Below are 10036 nucleotides of genomic sequence, written 5' to 3' on the forward strand. Positions count from 1 at the left end.
AAAAAAAAAACATGTTATTCCTGCTGAGAGCTGCTGACTGGAAACAGGAATGTGTGTGCCCTGGGTAAGACTTCTTGTAGTTTTCACCTTTACACAAACCTCAGGCTGATTCCTCAGCGTTTTGCTTCCTGTTGCCTTGGGGGTGAAATCCTTGGCAATTCACGCATTCAAAATATCTCTGGTGACATTTGTGATCTCCCAAGAGGTGGGCGCTTGTTGCTAGGGCATTTACAGTCAAAAGCAGGTTTGCTGGTACAGAAGGTAGCTAGATTGACACTCCCAATATTGAGACTGCATATATATTAGGCCTTCCCCCCCCCCCAACACCTCCCCAGCTCTGCAAGGAAAGATTGGCAGGACTCACAAATCCCCATAGGAATCAAATGAATAATTGACAATAGAAAAGAGAGAGGAAGATTGAATACACAGAATAGCTTTTTTTAGATAGACTTTTCTTCTCCCTCCCACCCATCTAATGTGTTAAATAAGACCCCAATAGTTCGTTCCTTATCCAGTTTTTAGAAGCCTGTACAACTGAACCAAAATTCAAAAATAGTATTCAATCAGATAAATTGAGTCTGCATCATTAATAATGACTTTCTAATTTTCATGGTTGCAAAAAAAAATATAAAAATACTTCAATGATTTCAAGGCAGCAATTTCTGTTAGGATGTGGGAATATTCTCCATCTCTAAGCCAGTGCATCTTTTCGTAATACTGTGCTGTATTTGAGAGGGTAACCATTCACAACTGAAAAATGCAAACATCTAGTTTTCCAAGTCCAACCCATCACCTTTTGAAATATACAGTCCAAAAGCATAGCAATTGCTATTGCAGCTGGTCAGTCATTTACGGTCCACTGACCAAAAATAGCAGGATAAAAGTTGGTTACATAAAATATGCACATAAACTATTGCATGAAATATCAGAAGAGTAGCCACATTAGAATCTTGCAGCAAAAGAGTGAAACAGTCTTGTGGCAGCTTAAAGACAAATAAATGCATTATGGCCTAAAGCGTTGTGGACTCAAGCTTGCTCCTTCAGACACATGAAGTGTTTGCAGGTATAAAAAAGAAAAAGATATAAAATATATTAAAACATAATTTATAAAAAATAGAGTCGGCAAAACAGATCACAGCTGATAAAACTGAATTAAATCTCATATTAATATAAAAACAGAGGCTTTTGCAGAGATGAAGGATCATCAAAATATTAAAGGATAACCAGGATGATTTCCACCCCCTAAAGAACTTTGTGGTCATCATACATCTCCTGAAAGCCTAAGGTACATTTTGCTTTTCTCTGTATATTAGCACTTGATATATACTGGCTTCTGAATGCCAGCTGCTGGGAATCACAAGTGGGGAGTTTGTGCTCAGGTTCTGCTTTTGGGCTTTCATTAGGCATCTGCTTTGCACCTGTGAAAATAGGATGCCACACTAGATGGTCTACTGGCTTGACCTAGCAGGTTCTTCTATTCTTATTAGGCAACTAGTTAAGGCAGTTTTACTAACATTGTCATTGGTTTTATTTTTGCCTCAAGGCGTTTTATCACAGTTGCCCGCATATTTTCAGAAGAAAGGGATCATTCCTCACTGCTGAGGTTTCATTTATTGAAGTAAGATAAGCCACAATATCTGAATTCAAACCAATTTTGGCTGTGGTCCTAAGGAGACTTGGGAAGAAGGCAGACAGGCAGGTAGGCAGGTAGGCAGGCATTCCAAGTGTGGGAGAAGTGGTTTTGAAGCATGTATATTTTCTGCCCTGGAAACAAATGGTTTTAGCTTAGTTCAGATGCACCATATCTGTTTTGACTACAGGGTGATCATGAGCAATTGAATGGGAGAAGTTAGTAGGATTTGGGTTTCAATTCTGGTCCAGAATTTGAGTGTTGGGGCTGCTTCCCTATGCCCCCAAATATTGTTCCTGGCCCCAACCCCACTCTTTCTCTCAGAAATATAGGTTCCCTGTATGAAATAGGTGGATCTCTCTGAGAAATTGAATATGGAATATGTTATGTAAAATGAAGAATTTTTGTATTTTCCTATTGTCAGTTCAGCACTTATTGTTTCTCTCCAAGTTATTTAACAAAAGGAAGTTATTCATCTGTGAGTGATTTGACAGTATAAATGATGCTATGTTGTGTTCTTGTTGTCATTACAATTAATCAAGCAAGAGAGTCTGACACATTCCAGCATTGTTCATCTTGAAGTTGAATAACCAAGATATGGTATTATCCACACTCTGAAGTTCAAGATGGGCTTCTTCTACTTGGTGACAAAAGTTTAGAATAATAAACAATAAATGACAATAAATGTTAGATGTTGTAGGTTACTTGGTTCTAAGATATCCCAGCAATCAGACTGGGAGGCCTCAAAGCTCTATATAGGAATTAAAGAGAGCCACACCAAATCTCCCAGGTCCATTCTTGACAAGAAACTGCTTTTTCAAAAATTCTCAAAATACCCTGTTCTGGAACATTGCCCCACCATCAAATTGAATGTCACATAGAACAGCAAGGAAATAATGTGATGTTGAGGCAAGCTTCATTGTGTCACCAAACTTCTGAATAGCTCACCTGTAGTAAATTGTCCATATGTTTTTTAAAAAGAAATGCAGTCAGGAGCACTCAGGTATCCCACAACAAATGTGACATGCCCCCAAACTCTAGACATGAAGAATAGGTAAACCTTCCTGCCCATCTCTCATGGGACTTCTCTCATACAGACTGACAAGCAGAGAGAGATATCATGACAAGCCTCCATCTTGCCCAGCTAGAATGTGGAGAGCAAGCCAGCACTGGATGAAAGAAGATCATCCCTCTTCTATCTGTTATTATCAGATGAGCACATGAACTGTGTTAGTATTGAGGAATACATTCCACTCCCAATGTTATCTTCTTAGTGTTGTTGTTTTGAGTTAGGCAAGGAGCTGTGCTTTCTGAGCTTAGTTTTGTTCCACCAATTACTAAAGCACCAACACCATGGATGGTGTGGTCTAATGATATCTATGGCCCCACAATGGATGAGTGTTTTTGTCTCATAAACAGTCATGGCCAATTCCATGTGCAACTGTTATTGCTGCAGCTTCTCAGACATGCCCTGCACTTTCCAAACACTTAAATGCCCTCTTTGGCAAATTGCCTGGTAGTAATGCCTATTAATTTCACGAGAAGTGTATTGTTAATTAAAAGACTGCCTCCTGAAGCTATTAACGTTAAAGAGATTTCTTCAGTGATTGGCATTCCAATATCCTCTTCTTTCCTATTATGAGTTCCATTAAACCCCAGAGGTTCCTTAGTCAGTAGTATTGACAAAAGCACACTTTGAATAACCCTGGTGTGTTGCTAAATAACATTGGAATATTTGCATAGAATAGAAATCATGAAAGTAGGTGTAATAGCCTCAATTTTTCATTAACTATATTGTAATAATACAGGTACCACTGACACCTGAGATAAGTGTTTCGGGACCCACTCTATTCTTGTGAATGCAATATGGTTTAACTGTTTTTAATTCTGAATTTAAAATTGTTGTAACCCACCCTGAACCTGTTGAAGGGTGGATAATAATTTTGTTGTTAAGAAGAAATCATGTTGCTGTTATCTATAGTCTACAACTGCCCATTGATGCTGAGGATGACACAGTACTTTATTACAATAATAATAATAAATTATGGCATAATTGAGTGAACTACACAGTACTCCTCTCTCTACAGTTGTTGTCAATAGAAGAAAATCCTGGCTCAGTGCGCCTCTTCCAGGAACGAGTGCCTCTCCCTCACACTTGCTTATATGACCAGATACTGTACTATCCTTTATGTAATCAGAAAGATGATGTATGGGATGGTGCTAATGGAATGGGGGTGTGGATTCAATTAATCAGCTTCAAAACAAGAGACTCTGAACCAAGATAAATCTTAGAGGCATATCTCAGCATGGTGATTTTTCTTGGCATTGAAAAATTCCTTATTAGCTAGAAGAACTGGTGAGCAGATGAAATGCCTCTGAATCCACTTGGAAATCACAAAAGCAGTGAAAAGATACAGCAAGCATGGCACGATGCAAACAACACACCAAAACCTCCAACCCCCAACTTTGTTGACATGTTAAGCAGTCTTTGTTTGCATTGTTCCATTTTATGTTTCTGTGCTCCACATTCATTTGGGCTTAAGCCAATCTCTGTCTGCCAAGTCACAATGATTTCTGGAGAGCTTTCTCAGGAGTCCTTCAGGAACGTTTGGAGCACCAGCCCTCCCTTCTCTGAGCTGTATGAGACATTCCCTTTCTTGATGAAGTAAGTTGGCAACTCCTCAGCTTCCTCCTGTGGGTTACACAAGGAGAAAGCTGTTATTTGAGCATAGAAGAGTATAAAAATGCTGGCTCCACCACCCCTGTGTCTTTCCTTTTTTCAACACTCATGCTACTTGCCCCTCTAGAAGCTTCCCTGCACCCTTCAGCACTGTCAAAATGGCCAGTCTATGAAGCAGAGCAACAATTTTCAGTGTCTGGTGCTGATGATGGCATGCCACTGTTGATTAATGGAGAAACCACATTTTAAATACATATATAGAGCATGTTGCAGGCATAGGACGTGTCCATGCAGGATGTACCTTGTGGGAACATTCAGTCAAGATGAATATTATACTGTGAATCCCGGTTTTAAGCAGAACTCAGCTTTGGATATGCGCTAACTTACACACGATTCCAAGCTAGACATGAATGGGTCTTTCCCCCATTCAGGTGGTCCTTTGCAATTTAGTCAGTAGAGGTCTACCCACTGCAAGTTCCATCTGATACATTAGCTTGATAGGGTTTTGAAAATTTCAGAAGACTGAAGAAGCAAAGGAGAAATCACAACTATAAATGGAGCAATGCACATACTGCACCACCATGGACAGCCTCAGTATCTGGAATGAGATTGATAGTAATTCATAGACATATTCTCCCTTGTTTGTTGCTTTACATACATTAGTGGGTTGAGATGAGCGGAAACTGCATTGAGATCCCCAGCATGGTGTCCATGGGCACCAGTGTGCTGCCAGTACCTCCTATAGCGCCTGCAAAAGATCTCAATAGATATCCCATCAATACAAGGAAGACTGTTTAGTCTTCCTGCCTATTTACACTAGCTTAGCCCCTCCTACACTGAACGCATATCTTTAACATGCCCCAATATCATTGGATGCCTGGACTGGTCTGGATAACCATTCTCCTTTCTACTCTGAGCAGAGAATATGTGCAAAGAGCTTTTTTTTGTGAGTGAGATGGTGGCCGAGTTGGATGCCTTTTCCACCATTGACTGGTAGGCTGATGGGAAAGAAGTCTGCACCATTTTGTGATCCTGTCTCTCTTTCTGCTCCTTCAGACATGGCAGTCATTTAGAGTTATGCCGTACCCTATGACAACCATTTTTTTTACTGGACTCTGTGGCACTTTCCAAAAGTGCCAAATGTGCCCACTCACACAAAAAGGTTAGCAACTGTTTTCCTGTACCTGTTTTCCATTTCATGGGTTAGTGTAAGAAGTTCCTATATTGTTTAGGAGGAAAGATTTTTTTTAATGCTTTATTGAAAGAAAAACAAACAAAAATTCATCCAAAAAGTAAAAACAGTAATATACGTTACCTCAGATCATAAATTCTTCTTATGTCTATAATGACATAGGGAAAAAGATTTCAATGGTACCCGAATCCTTCCCACCCTCCTACTTCTTATCGCATGAAATCAGTGGCCCAAAAGAAGTTTCTGAGGCATCTGTTAAAATTTTCTGAAGCTTGACCAATCCGATTAGGCAGATTATACGCCATTAAAGGACAGGGCAATTAAGCACAATGTTTATCAAAGAAGCTTCTGGAAAATGAAGTCTTGCTCAAAGGCCCAGCAATGCACAACATGATGTGCTTTTAGTACATGTGATACTGTATGATTGCAATCAGTTTCAGCTGGTCAGGAATATACCAGACAGCAAGACTGCCTAATGTTAAAGCAGTTTCCCCTGTCTCATGACAGAACTTTTCAGAACACAATGCAATTCAGTAACATTGTTGCTGAGTTTAGATGCTTTGGCCTGGGCAAAAACTTTTGAGGGATTTTGGGGAAAGTGAAAGTATTTGCAATAAATTTGTGTGTGTGTGTGTGTGTGAGAGAGAGAGAGAGAGAGAAAGAGAGAGAGAGAGAGAGAGAGAGAACCCTGATTTCACCATGGGAAATATAAGGTGAAGTAAGAGTTCATTGCTTAGATAAAAACTTTATGAGAAAGCTAAAAAGAGTAAGAGTTGTCTGGAAGATGTATGTACCAAATCCTTACATATAAGCATAAGAACTGCTGGATCAGCCAAGCATTCAGTTCCCCATAGTGGCCAACCACTTCATGGTTTACCATGCATATTTCTCAGTACACAGACACAGAAAAAGGCAAACCAAATTATCAAAGGACTGGAGCAAAGGTTCTATATGGGGCTTTTTAGGAGGAAAAATAAGTCAGGGGAGACAAGATACAGGTGTATAGCAGTATCATTTATATCGTTTTAACACAACACTATACAAAAGTACATATGGAGAAGTTTTTTCTTCCTGTCTCATAATATTAGAACTTGGGACCATCAGGACAGACAAGTAGTTTTTCATACAGTGCATTGTTAATCTATGCAATTCGCTTGCACAGAATGTAGTGGTGGTCACCAACTTGAATGGCTTTAAAAGAGTATTAGACTAATTCATGGAGGATAAGGCAATCAGTAGCTACCAGGCTGAGTTGCTATGTTGGAGGCAGGATGCCTCTGAATACCAATTACTGGGAATCACAAGTGGGGAATGCTGTTGCACTCCGGTCCTGCTTGTGAACTTCCCATAGGCATCTGGTTTGCCACTGTAATAACAGGATGCAGAACTAGATAGAGTTTTGATCTGATCCAGTAGGACTCTTCTTATGTTCTCATTATTCCACACAAGTTGTGCAGATGGTGATTTGCTTGGTGCTTATCTTATGTGATTCCCATTTCAAGTAGAGTGTCTCATCTCATTTATATCATTCCAGCTCAGAAAATCCATTTTCATATTTTGCAGTGTTTTTAATGCTCCTGCCTGGGCAAGAAACTGAATGGACAACCAGTGAGATTGATTGAATGAATTCCAAGGTCACAGGACTTTGGTCCACAAGATAGAACACCAGTGGCTTTTGGCATTAGGACTGCAGCATGCTAATCTTCAGAATCCTAAAATTCATATCACCTTCCATTGTCAAGCAAGTGACCCTAATTAAGAATGACAAGTTTGTTCTTCCAATTTGTCCTCAAGTGTATTTCATTCCCACTGTAAAACTAGCTCTTATCATTCTGAGTTTATGATTGTCCTGAACTTAACTGTTAAAATCAAATGCTGCTTCTTGTGGCAGGTTTGCACAAAACAGAAGTCATAAACAAATGAACAACATTGTTTATCACCCCAATAAGCAGGATGTGTTTATTAAATATGACAAGTGCAAATTTTATTGCTAGAAAACAGAATCATGTACTCTGCTGCTAGAGGTTAGAAAGGACTGCACCAAACAATAATGAAAAGAGAAATGAAAGTTTGGACCAAACATTCTGTTCCTATGAAAGCAAACAGGAAAGTTTCAGTTAACTTTATTGGGGCACTCTTAGTTGCCTGGCAACATTTCCCTTAGTGTGTCATGCATCTGAACCTGAAAGTTTCAAGAGAAAGTTAGATGACACAAGCCGAGATGTGGTTTGTAGATATGACAAACCTTGCAAAAAAGACATTTCTGGTCCTCACATATTATGAGGTGTATGAAACATTTGTGTGTGTTCCTGAGCAGTTTTCTAACTTTGTTTGTACAATTGTACATGAACAATTGTAAGGGCTTATGCGGTGAGAATGATAAGAAAGACAGCTTGCCCTGAATTACTGATCTCCTCTCTGCAGTGCATTGAGTCCAGGAAATAACATGGTTATTATTTATTAGGGTTATATGAAGCCTCCAGATTTGGAGGCAATATGCCACTGAACACTAGTTGCTACAGTTGGCGAGGACTAACCTTCCGTTTATACTGCATGACCCATTGCACTATGGAACTGTGGCTTTTTGATCGATATACTACCATGTCACATTTACTTTCATTCACACCAGTGGGTTTAGTGTGACACAACAGCAGGTGCCATTATACATGTCATAACTGTAACATGCATGCATGCTTTGGTCCTCGTTTCCCCTTGCAGGAAAGAGCTATATACCAGAATACTGTTGCAAATTTTGTCACATGGCATGTTCCATTAAAGCGGGGTGGGGAATTACAGTGCAAAATTCCAACCATTTTGTGTGTTAATGGGGTTGCAAACAGATCTTTTTTTCTGGAAGCAATTAACACAAAAAGGAACATCAAACTTCTGCTAGATTTCCAGAAGCAACTTTTAGATTGTGTGAAACCTCACATAAAATGTAAACATTATCAAGTAAGGAAATGTCCGGAAAATGGAATAAAGTGCTGTCTAAATGCAGGTACAACACAATTAACATTTGAAAGTAAATTCATTACTTGGAAAATAGCTTAACTATGGGTGTGATTGACCAAAGTAGTTCCATTAGTGCAAGAACTTCTGGCTGATGAAAGGAACTTCCCCTCCCTCTCCTCTCTCCATGCCTAAATAAATTTGCCGAAGTAAATTTAAAATGACTTGTTAGTTTACATTGTGTAATGCCTTTTAATGTGATTCACACTGTGATTTAATTAGAGCAGTAGTTATGAACATTTTATTATTAAAAGGTGACAGTTGTTCACAATAGGTCCATTGACAGCTACTACCCCAAAAACCTGGTGGATCATGAAAGCATGCTGTGTACTTTTGAGAACCATCTCCTAACACTCTCCTCTCCACTATTTCAAAACTGTGGTGGCTTCCAAGGGGTTGCTGGGATGTATAGTTTGAATTCTCCAGCACCTCTGCTACTGAAGAGGATTCATTGGGGCATGCCATCTGGTTCATTTCTGCTGAGCAACAAAGTAAACTCCATACTCGACTAAGAGGAAGAGGTATGAGTTGGAGTGGGACTGTGAGTTTAGATGCTTAATGTTGGAAGGGTGCTTACCTTTACTTACCTGCTAATGACATGCTGCTATCCTGATCAGTCAGGTTACATTTTGTTTCTTTAGTATTTATTTACATAGTACATTAATGCTCCCATTTCCTTCTGTTAAGTTGTGGGTGAACATATCAGACGACACAGCGATTCTTCAAACAGCTCTTCTTTATTCACAGGCCAGAACAGAATTGAACTGAAGGGCTCAGTCAGCCTGCTTATATAGAGCTCCAGAACAATGTAATTGTAACAACTTTCTAAAACTATCCAATCACTGAACGTCACTTTCGATCCCTTACTTGCATATGTGGACCTGAACTATCTACAGTATCCCCCTGCTGGCCCAGGGTGAGAACTTCAGTACATAACACCTTCCATCTGGAACTCAAGATGGCAGACTTCTCAGGCAGTCTTTCATCCAAGCACTGCCCAGACCAGACCTGCTTATCTTCAACAAGATAGTTGCATCATATTCCCCCCAGGCCATACCCTGGCACATTTTATATTCACCCTGAAATCAGTCACCTCCTATTCCCAGCTCACTTCAGTCAATGCAATATTTTATACAACTGTACAGGATAGATCTTATTGTGACTTATGTCTGATGAAGGCCCGCATTCCTGAGCACACTTGCAGACTGAGCATATATGCATGCTTCCTGAAAAGAACACCCCGCCGACTTCATTCCGCAGTAAGTTTCACAGGATAGTGGCCATCCTGTGGCATCCAAGTGGCCGGGGGGCAGACAGCTTTAAGAGCTGCGTGGTGCAGAAGAGGGAATCCGCTACAGCTTCTCCTGAAGCAGCGCGGCAATTCTCCCCCTTCCATGCAGCCATTAAAGGCGCAAGGGCTCTTTTTCGTCTTCGCACCTTAAGCCCGAGAAGGCTCCCTACTATCTTTAGCGAGACCCTCCCCTCCCCTCTGTGGAAGAAGACGCCCTGTTGAATTCGGCGGAGC

At 40.1% G+C, this 10036-nt stretch overlaps 1 long non-coding RNA gene across 1 annotated transcript; it reads right to left on the reverse strand.

Annotated features, from left to right (window-relative positions):
• Nucleotides 1-3739: 3739 nt before the first annotated feature.
• Nucleotides 3740-9181, reverse strand: LOC309337702. The gene is made up of 3 exons (XR_014154509.1): nt 9099-9181; nt 4698-4832; nt 3740-4322 (listed from the first exon to the last, which is right to left on the reverse strand). It is a non-coding gene; the product is annotated as an uncharacterized lncRNA (long non-coding RNA).
• Nucleotides 9182-10036: the final 855 nt, after the last annotated feature.

Source organism: Podarcis erhardii, assembly GCF_964252035.2.
Source record: "Podarcis erhardii genome assembly, chromosome: 3".
Classification (NCBI taxonomy): domain Eukaryota; kingdom Metazoa; phylum Chordata; class Lepidosauria; order Squamata; family Lacertidae; genus Podarcis; species Podarcis erhardii.